The 11210-nt window shown below is 42.0% G+C and overlaps 1 non-coding gene across 1 annotated transcript; it reads right to left on the reverse strand.

Annotated features, from left to right (window-relative positions):
- Window positions 1-497: 497 nt before the first annotated feature.
- TRNAC-GCA (transfer RNA cysteine (anticodon GCA)) lies at window positions 498-569 on the reverse strand. The gene has a single exon. It is a non-coding gene; the product is annotated as a tRNA-Cys (tRNA).
- Window positions 570-11210: the final 10641 nt, after the last annotated feature.

Below are 11210 nucleotides of genomic sequence, written 5' to 3' on the forward strand. Positions count from 1 at the left end.
GCAACACTGAATACAGACTCTTTGTGTTACACATATGGTATAATGCAAACCTTGGCCCATCAATCTTTTTTTCCAGTGGCTTTGAGTAAATAAAGGCAGTACTTCTTTCGTAGGAGAATGACTCCTTCCCAGTTTTCCAGAAACATCAACAAAACCCCCCCTTGTTTGCAACAACAAGGATATACTCATTTAAATTAAGTTGATCTCTGGAGACTGATGGACATGACTTACACTGAGCCTGCCCTGGGCAGCAGATACAACCAGGCGAGAACAATAGGATGAACAGGTGAAGATTAAGATTTAGAAGCTGGGTCAGGTGATGGCCTTGGTCTACCTGAGACTTAGCAGAGAGAACCGAAAACCTTAGCTGGGATGAAGGGAAATGAAGTGAAATTGCTCATTCGTGTCCGACTCTTTGCGACCCCGTGGACAGTCTGTCCATGGGATTCTCCAGGCAAGAATACTGGAGTGGGTTGCCATTTCTTTTCCAGGAGATCTTCCCAACCCAGGGATTGAACCTGGGTCTCCTGCATTGCAGGCAGATGCTTTACCCTCTGAGCCACCAGGGAAATCCAGGGATGAAGGGAAAGGAGCCCTAAAAATCATTTGAATATTAATATGATATAGGCATAATTTGAGCCCTGGGAAATCCTATTCTAATGCCTGATTTGGTTTCACTCTGTTCCTTACTTTATACAATTGGGCCAATCTTGTCCTCAATGTCCCTTATAGCTGTTTTTCCCCTTCTTTTACATTTAATGTGCTCTCCCAGTTCAGGGGGAACAACTTACCCTTGCAAACCTTGCTCACTCACAACTAATTTCAAATGGTTGTGGTAGAGCACACTTCAGTGGCTTCTGTGGCATGGATGCATCGTAGAGGGGATACTGACATATACACCATCTCTACTCTGTGTTTTTAAAAGGGAATTTTAGGTGGGGAATTTGATGACTATTTAATGGTAGCAATCAGAAATCAAGGCATACAGAGGCAGATGTCTCCATCTGATGCACAACCCACTGTTTTCCTTTTTAAGGAATAACCTCTGAAAGTGACCCCTGAAATTCCCTTTGTTCTGAAAGGATGGGTGGATAACTACACAGCAACTTCATCGGCAAGTGTCAGGGCCACACTGGGAATCATACCTAGCCAAGGTCTTCCCGCCTCAGTATCCTGGGTTCTAAGAGGAACATCACTTCAGTGCAGATGTGTTGACAGTACAGGACTGTCAAGGACACACAGATCAGAGTGCAGAGGGCAGAGCTACCTGCTCCTGCTTTCTCCTTCTATCCCTTCTAGGGAAGTTCACAATTTCCTCTCCTGGGACCAAAGCGCAGATCTCTCACTGCTAAAAGGATCCTGTTACAGTGGTGAGTTTTCTCACAGTGGTAAGTTTTAGTTCCTTGCCTACCACTTGAAACTGACTTCCAGCCAATGCTGTCTTGAGGAAGCAGATGCAGGGTGTTAGGGGACTTTGCTCTGTCTGCTCCAGTAACATTCAAATAGAGTATTTCACCCAGATTCCTTAGAACAAACCAAATTATCCCTCTTTTCTCTTTCAGAACTTAACATCATTGATTCCAGTCTCTCTCAATGATGTTTGCTTGAAAGTACTTTTTATCAGGTAAGTAACTTCTGGCTTTGAGTTTTTGAATGTCTGAGAGGAAAACTCTGTCTCGCTTTCCAAAATTATCAATTAGTACAGCTCCTTCTTCCTAGTTAGGTGTGCAAAATGCCCATTTTTGTTCCCATAGACACAATTTGTAAGCATGATACACTTCACTGTCTTCCAATAGAACTAGAACTAAATGTGGTCAAGATAGGTAAAGGCAGGAACAAGATATGAGAGCATCATTTACACTGGGCAGGGGTTTGGGAGAATGTTGGTGTGAAACAAGTGGCAAGTCAAGCATGGGGACGACACTCTCGAGAGCAGTGATCATCTTTTCCTTGAAGATAACCCTCCTTGATGCTTAGGTCCATCTCCCTGTGCTTCAATTTCCTTTCCTCTCACCCCTGAGAAGCCTTGTTCTCACTGCCTCCTACACTGGAAGCAGAGAGAGGAGGGCAGCAGGCATAAAACACCCAGTCCTTTAGTCTTAACCTTCCGAAGGTCTGGCTTTCTTTTTTCCATGGATAGTGGCCCTTTCTCCCATCCTAAATGTGCAGGATTTTATCTACTGAACAGAAGCAACAGCTCATCCAGAGATCCAGGCAACTTCTGGGAGATAAGACTGCTGTCATTCCCTCTCTGGGGCAGCTCTACAGGGAACAGAAAGAAGAGTAAACCTATAGTAAATGAAAGTAAGTCACTGAAGAAGACAGAAGGACCATTCCCACCAGCATAGACAAACATCACGCACTTTTTCATCTTTTGCGCTCCAGTATTCTTGCCTGGAGAATCCCAGGCACGAGGGAGCCTGGTGGGCTGCCGTCTATGGGGTCGCAGAGAGTCGGACATGACTGAAGTGACTTAGCAGCAGCAGCAGCTCTCCTAAAAACCCATTTGTATCTCTTTGTTCTTCCCATAGATCCCTTTTCTTCTTCCTCCTTTTCCCCTACTGAGTTAAGCATATACACCTCTAAGTTTAACCATTTAATAAGCTAGTGACTTTTTTGTTAGCTTTTATATGGATATGAATCAGTCATTTTTCTCCTGTCAATCTGTTATGCTGCTGCTGCTGCTAAGTCGCATCAGTCATGTCCGACTCTGTGCGACCCCGTAGACGGCAGCCCACCAGGCTCCCCGTCCCTGGGATTCTCCAGGCAAGAACACTGGAGTGGGTTGCCATTTCCTTCTCCAATGCAGGCAAGTGAAAAGTGGAAGTGAAGTCGCTCAGTCGTGTCCAACTCTTAGCGACCCCATGGACTGTGGCCCACCAGGCTCCTCCATCCATGGGATTTTCCAGGCAAAAGTGCTGGAGTGGGGTGCCATTATAGATCAGTTTAATTTGTAGACTCCAGTTACTGAACATAATTGGATAAAGAAAAGTTGTCTTTCTCCACACATCAATTTTTAAATCTCAATTTTCATATAATATGAAAGCAGGAACCCCAACTCTTTAAAAATTTTGGCCACCACAACATTCTTGATATAAATTAACTTTCATTTATTAGAGAAAGTGCTGTGTTTATGTAATACAGAATACAGAAATACTTAGGCCTCAATTACTCCCCCTAGGAAACTCCAACAAACACATAAAGATGAGCACACTTTCTTATAATTCAAGATTGACTGTGGTTATAATAAGAAAGGAACCAACATATTTTTATGGGAAATTGGAAGATAAGAGTTTGGGAGAGCAGGAAAAAATTCATGGGAGGCTTAAAAACTGAGGTAAATGAGGAATTTGGGGGATCCACCCCCAAATCCACTGATTTGAAATATCTGCAAGGTGAGGTTAGGCCACTGAAATTTAAAGAAACTCTCCAGGGGATTCTCACTGAGTCTAAAATTTGAGAACCAATATCTTAAGTGATGTTTATTAAATAGGTAAAAGTGACAGATAAAAAAGGAATGCAGAAAGACATTAAGGGCTTATAACCATCAGGCTAAATTGGGACCTTCTTTAGTAGACAATGTGTAGCCATTACAGCTTTTTCATTAAAGGACTACTTTAATTATTTTGTGGTCTAGAAGCGAGGGTTCCCGGGGGGCACAGTGGTAAAGAATCTGCCTGCCAATGAAGGAGATGCAGGAGACACAAGTTCAGTCAGTCCCTCGGTTGGGAAGATTCCCTGGAGGAGGAAATGGCAACCCACTCCGGTATTCTTGCCAGGAAAATCCCATGGACAGAGGAGCCTGGTGGGCTACAGTCCATGAGATTGTAAAGAGTAGGACACGACTGAAACAACTAAGCACATATGTTTGCATGAAGTGTACAGAGTAGGAGGATATATTGGAAGGAAGACAGCTGAATAACCTTGGGCAGGTAGAGCCCCTAGTGAGTTATATTCAGTCATATCAGCAGTAATGCTGGGCTTCGAGAGGGTGGTATTTGAGGAAATGGAGAAGAGGGGTTAGACCTGAGAGAGTGTTTTAGGGATGGATTCCATTGTCCAAATTCTATGGAAAATTTTGTTGGTCCTCACGTTTTACCTCTACTAGATACCACTGATTTTCTTGGTGAGCATGCACTGGGGAAGGAGATGTGTGTTTGGCTATGAAATGGATTTACTGACCTGACTCAAATACCTGAGAGTGCTTTAGATGCCTAGAAAATCAAGAAAAGAGGAAAGGTTAGAAGACTTTGGAGAGACCAGAGCTTCTGCAGTGGCAGAGATCTTGAAAAAATGTTTGAGAAATTGGCAAGCACATAAAAGGAACAAAAAGAGGGGACACTTAAGAAGAGTTGTATGAAGAAAGAATTCTCAGAGGTCATACCTTCATCTGATAAGCCAAGAAAAAAAATGAGACAGATGGAGGGTGTGGGAATAATATGTGTGTGTGAGAGAAGAGAAATAGAATGGTGGTGGTGGTGGTGGGGAGTTGAGCAATAATGATAATTCAGAGATGTAATGCAGAGGCCAGAGAGCATGGTAGGTTCAGGGAACCTGGAGTAATTACTTTTAAAGAAGGGGAGGCTATAAATGCTGATATAGATCAAGGCAGTAGCAGTTATAAGTGAGAGATGGATAGAGTGTAACATGACAGATAAGCCAAGGAACTCTGCAGTTTTACTAGTTATAACCCTGAGTGAATGAGAATCTCAGTTTTCTCATTCCTAAAATGAGGCTCTGGGGGTGGGTTGGGGGGTTGGGGTGGTTCTTGTGAGAATTCAATGGGACAATGCAAGGGAAGCATTTAACATAGGGTTTGGGACATAGGATTATTACTCAGTACAAGTTAGCTTCTCTTATCTTTATTAATTTTCATTAACTTTACAAGACATTAAGGGCTAATTTACATTGTTAAGATTTGAAAGTTGATTTCTATTCAGCCATTTTTTGAGTATTTTAAAGTTCTTCAGAAACCAAAAAAAATTTATTTCAAACATATAGCTGTAAGTTTAAAGAAAAACACATATATCTCAGTAAATAAGTTTTTAAAAAGCCCTGATATTTAGCATAAGCAGTTCAAAATATATTAACTTACTCTGAATATAGCTTTAAAGAATTACATTCAGTATGAAACTTCCTAAATTTTCACTGTCTTTCTCTCTGCTTCTCATTCTCTTTCTATTTAGGTGCTTATCTTTATTATTATTATTGTTGTTTTTATACTACACATGTTTCCTCTGCTTTTTGCTCCTCTAATTTCCACAGGTATGCATTTTTCTTATTTTCCCACTTGTTTTCTTTGTGTTTATTTTTCTGTTTCTAACACAACTGTTTGACAACACAACTAGATTCCTAATCTGCCACTTTCTGTTAGTCTTTTTCTTCCTTCAACAGGGAACAATAAAAAGCCCCCCAAATAGTATTAAATTTATTTTACATGCCTTATTCATGACTACACATGCAATAAGTAGAACAGTCATCTATAATGTTAGGGGAAACACACTGAGTGAAACTGCCCATCCTGGCCAGGCACCATAGTAACCATTTGCATGCGTTGTTTTACGACAGGAGGTCCGAGTAAGGAACACGGAACTAATCAGCCACCATCAACCGGAAGAGTTCAGGAAACGTCAAAAGGAGACACCACATGTCCAGCCACCTCCCAGAATCCTCTCTGGCATCCATCTTGGTTGAATAAGGCGTGTACCACCAGGAAGGACTCTGAGTCAAAAGAAGAAGTGAAGTCACTCAGTCATGTCCGACTCTGCAACCCCCATGGACTGTAGCCTGCCAGGCTCCTCCATCCATTGGATTTTCCAGGCGAGAATATTGGAATGGGTTGCCATTTCCTTCTCCAGAGGATCTTCCCAACCCAGGGATTGAACCAGGGTTTCCCGCGTTACAGGCAGACTCCTTACCATCTGAGCCACCAGGGATGTCCCACAGGGGAATCCAGCGCAGCAGCTATTCTCTCCAGCCCACTGAGTCAGAATGATTGGCTAAAGACAACCCGGAAATGAATCCCATCACCATAAAACCCAAGACTGCAAGCCACGTGGCAGAGCTGTTCTCCTGGGTTCCCTTACCCTACTGCTCTCCACCCAGGTGCCCTTTTCCAATAAAGTCTCTTGCTTTGTCAGCATATGTGTCTCCTTGGACAATTCATTTCCGAGTGTTAGACAAGAGCCCAGTTCCGGGCCCTGGAAGGGGTCCCTGTCCCTGCAACATATAATATTATCATCTTTTTAAAAAATGCATGGCCACAAATGGAGCTCCTCCAAACAGTGTTTTTTGACCTGATCTCCAAATAGCCATTTTTATTTTTGATGTTTGTTGGCTTTCCAGTGAGTGTCTATTTGTTGAAAAGCAAAAATCTGTATTACTCCTTTTTCATGAACATCATTTTATTACCTCCATTTTTCACATTTTTAGCTAAAAGTTAGGTACTGCTTACATAATGAAAACAAAGGAAATTGTTGGCAGTGTAGAACTTAGGACATTTTTATGTAATTGCCTCCTTTATTATGCAAATACGTTTTATTTTAACTTAGTTGGAATAAGCAAAGGTTTTTAGGGGCTAAACTGGGCAAGAGAAATGGAAATAAAATGTTCAATGTTTTTCATGTTCCTATTCTTCAGGAGGCTCCATAAACTATAAGAAATCATTGACTATAAAAAAAATACTCAAAAAAAGTTTAATTTCAAACAAGTTTACTTCTCCAATGGACAAAAATTTTTTTTGTATACTGTTTTTGTCTGATAACTTTAAATTTCAAATACTAAGGGAAACCATCCTGCATTCCTTATTTCTCCAGAGAAGGGGAACGTTATAACAGTGGAAGTTGGGTTTATTACCTTATCTTTTACGAGGGCCAAAAAAACCTTCTCCTTCCGCAACACTTATTCCCAGCCACTACTCTAGAGTTCTTGTTTTGGGGGTGTGGTTTATAGTTCTGGAATTTTTCTACAGTTAAAAGCAGAGAGATTTTAGTCTGACCTTGTATCCAGTTAAAGAATCTCTTCTGTAAGATAACAATTTAATGATGTAGTGAATTGTTTCTCCTCCTATCATGTACCAGGAGACCTCTTTAGTGAGCTCAAAGGGTTATGAGATGAATAACAACAACAACAACAATAGTTAATCCTTCTTGAACACCTAACTATAAGGTAGGCATTGTGCTGACTGCCCTAAGAGGTACTTGTTATTGTTATTTTTAACCCTATATAAGAGATTAAGGAATTGAGACATAATTCTCTGCCTTTTTCCAGGACACATGGTTAAACAGTGGTAAAACTAGATTCCAGCCCAGGACTCTAACCCAGAGTCCTTGATTTTAACCATTATACTATTTGATTTTCTACTGAATCCAAATCAACCTCCCTTTAATCCCTACTCAATTAGTCTCAATTCTACCCTTTGGGGCCAAAAGGAGCATGTTAATTTCTCTTCTTCATTCATTTGTTTGTAAGAAAAAGAATATTAATCAGGCACCTTCTAGATGATAGATACTGTCTTGCAACCTGTAATACAGCACTGAGAAGAGAGTTTCTGCTTTCATGATGTTAACACTCTCTCCCTTAAATTGTTTGAAAACAGCCACCAGATTTCTAAAGGTTTGCCTTTCCTCAGACCAAAGTTTCCTATTCTTTCAACCATCTGTCATAGCACAAAGTTGCAAAATCTTCCCTATCATGGTAGCCTCTCTCCTCTAAACACATTTCAGTTGTAAATTTCTTTTTTTAATTAGCATATAATTGCTTTACCATGTTGTGTCAGTTTCTGCTATAGGACAACTGTGAATCAGCCAAATGTATACATATATCTCCTCCTTCTTGAGTCTCCCCCCGTGAGCTGCTGAGCCAACCAGACATGAAACAGCAAATCAAATAGCAATCCACATGCTTTCTGATGGGTCTGTTAAAAATAAGGCAACTTGCCCCAAATGGAGTTTCTTAGGCTAAGACCCATGTCACCAACTGAATTAACTTTAGTTTCCATTCCCAGAAATAGAATCTTAAACTAGTGATCAGAAATTGCCTAATCAGCATCAGTTAAGTAATCTGCCTGATAGACCCCCACCATCCCCTAAAAAAAAGTAACCCTACAATACTCAATCTGCTTTTTGTCTAGTAACTTCTTGTCCCGCCTCCTTTCTGAATGCAAATGCCACTTTGCACTGACCCCTGGGGCTCCTTCTTAACTGCTAATTTGGATGCTGCACAATTTGAATCCATTTTTGCTCAAACAGAATTTTTAATATGCCTCGGTTTATCTTAACACAGGTCTGGTGACTGAACAGAGAAACAAGGAGACCTTTGACTGCCCTCAGCGGCATCGAGCAACAGCAGCGAAGGTACCTGAGGAGTCCCTTGAGTCGCTGCTTCCTCACTGCCTCTGGAGGTGGTGGGTAAGTTCCCTCTAATCCTCCATCCATAGATTGTGTGTTAGGAGTGTTCACTGTTTTGAGCATTTTTTTCGTTTTGAGGATTTTTGTTTTCCCATGGCCTGGATCCCCAAACTGGCCTGAGTTGGGTGGCATGGGACACAGATATAGAACTGTTTCCAGTGACAGACCTGGTCTAACCCCTAAACCAGACCCGGTGAAAGATCAGACCGGGTCCAATTTACGCTGGATTGGGTCCAGAGTAAGGCCTCCAGCAAGTAAAATTTTGTTTGAAGGCTGAACAAGCAAGTTAAGCTTCCCAAAGATAATTATGAATTACAACGGCCACAGTGGAGAACTTTTAAGCTAGATAAGCTTATCCATGTATGACATGCCTTTGAGAAGATGTGTCCTGAAGAAAATGGGGTTTTCTCAGCCAACGCTCACCATAAAGGATAGAAGCAAAATTCTTTTTCCTTCTTTAAAGTTCCTGATGGCCACTGGGACACACTACTCTCTCCAGAACCTGCAGAGAGGATCCAGGGAAATCCAGCAGGAGCTGGCCACAGATGAGAATACTTGTGTGGTGCTAAGTTGCTTCAGTCATGTCCAACTCTTTGCAATCCTATGGACTATAGCCCACCAGGCTCTTCTGTCTATGGGATTCTCCAGGCAAGAATACTGGAGTGAGTTGCCATGTCCTCCCCCAGGGGATCTTCCTGAATCAGATCTCAAACCCCTGTCCGTCTCCTGCATTGGCAGATGGGTTTTTGTTTGTTTGTTTGTTTTTACCACTAGCAGCATGGGAAACCTGTAAGAATAGTTACGTGGACTTAAAAAAAAAAGGCATGATGTGAGAATTGCTAATTCAGTTTTATTTGGGGCAGAGTGAAAACTGCAGCCCAGGAAACAGCACCTCAGATGGCTCTGAGAAACTGTTCCAAGGTGGGGGGAATGGTCAGTATATACATGATTTTTGGTGAAGGGGGAATACATGCAATCAAGCACATATTTTTCCAGAAAGTTTCTACTAGTCTCGTGAAGCCTTTGCTAATTACAGGGAACAGTCATTACCATGAAGGATTTTAGTGCTTTTCTAGGTATGGGGAGATACAAGAACTGGGCTCCTGAAATCATCTATCTGAAAGACCTGTCCTGCCATCCCCCACCCTTGCAACTGAGTGCTTCATTTCTGATCTTCACCCTGAATTCCTTTCAGGGGATGTTGAAGGTCAGCACCCGTAGCAGCATATAACTTAATCCTTGCAGCAGTAGATAGGTAGATGGCAAGCGCCAATTTGTAGTTGACACCAAAGTCAGCTGGCTCATCACTGTTTCTATCTGTGGTGCCTGCTCCAGATAGGAAGGTAGGTTTCATTTTGTCCTTTCCTTTCCAAATCCAGATTGGCAGGAAAAAATCATTTGTAAGAAATCAGTCTGTTACTGAAGATAAGGTCATGTGCCCATTGCACAGTGAGGCCAAACAACCAAAACATCAGAGTGTGGAGCAGAAACTTACTGGAGGACCAAGCAACAGGCATGAGGTGGCTTACGCTCAAAAACCCCAACTCTCTGATGCCATTTAGGGAGAAATTTTTATAGGTAAAATTTGGGGTGGGGGCTATAGTGTGTGTGATTCTCTTCTGATTGTTTGGTGGGTGAGATAACAGAGTGGTTCCAGGAACTTTGTGCTCAGCCTGAAGTTACCATCCTCCACCCCGGTGTGGGCCTTAGTTCCTTCAGAAGAACTCAAAGATATCATTAAGTGTATCCCTTGGAAAAGAGCCTGATGCTGGGAAAGATTGAGGGCAAGAGGAGAAGTGGGTGATGAGATGGTTGGATAGCATCAACAAATCAATGGATATGAGTTTGAGCAAGCTCCAGGAGATAGTGAAGGACAGGGAAGCCTGGCGTGCTGCAGTCCATAGGGTCACAGACACGACTTAGCAATTGAACAGCAACAACACCCCTTGAGGAGGAACCAGGACTCGGCTTAAATCACTGAATTATAGTTTCTTGATCATTCTTCCTTTGTTTCTGCATTCTCTTACTTTCCTGATTGAATGTGCTATTTGGAACTCAGGAAAGGCCTAGGAGGCTGAAGCCCTTTTTCTGCAAATGAGAAATATGGGACAGGGAAAGGATTCCTACCCAGGAGGGCCCTCCAGGATCCCTCTGTTTCAGATCCTTGAATCATGTGACTCATAAATTTGCTTTCAGGTGCCATTAGTTGCCCTTCCTTTCTTTCCAGGGGCAGCTGTTTCCTCCTGTGTCTTGTGTCCCAAGAATTTGGCCTAGCAACAGTTAGGTTGGAGGTCTCAAAAATATGGCCAGGCAGAAAGGTGGGTTGCCTAAATTTATTTTTTAACAAGTCAGAAAGTGAGCAGAACCATTAAATGTAGACTATCTAGGTTTATTTATTGCCTCTGCCTGTAATCTTCAAATCTCTTCTCTCCAGACCGTGACAATTTCTAGCATTCAATGTTTAAATCTGTTTACTAGAGCAAAGTTCCTTACGCTTAGCATTGCCCTTCAAATGTCCTCTAGCATCACAGACAAGATGCTGGAAGCCATCTTGCATCCATAATTTAACCTGGTGAGCTGTGAGGTGTGTTTGCCTGAGTCACTTAGTAGACCACAGCATCCCCTAGTGGTCAGATTTAAACCTCAAGCCATGTATATTCTGAATATCACAAGAAATTAACCTAAACCTTAAGTGTCATGCAACTGTGTTTTGCAAGTGTGGGACAGATTTTATTGGCTACTCTTGGTTCAATGGGTGATGAATTCTCCATTATTTATCAGGGAACCTGATGCATCTCAGGG

The sequence above is a fragment of the Bos taurus genome, chromosome 7 (assembly GCF_002263795.3).
Source record: "Bos taurus isolate L1 Dominette 01449 registration number 42190680 breed Hereford chromosome 7, ARS-UCD2.0, whole genome shotgun sequence".
Taxonomy (NCBI): domain Eukaryota; kingdom Metazoa; phylum Chordata; class Mammalia; order Artiodactyla; family Bovidae; genus Bos; species Bos taurus.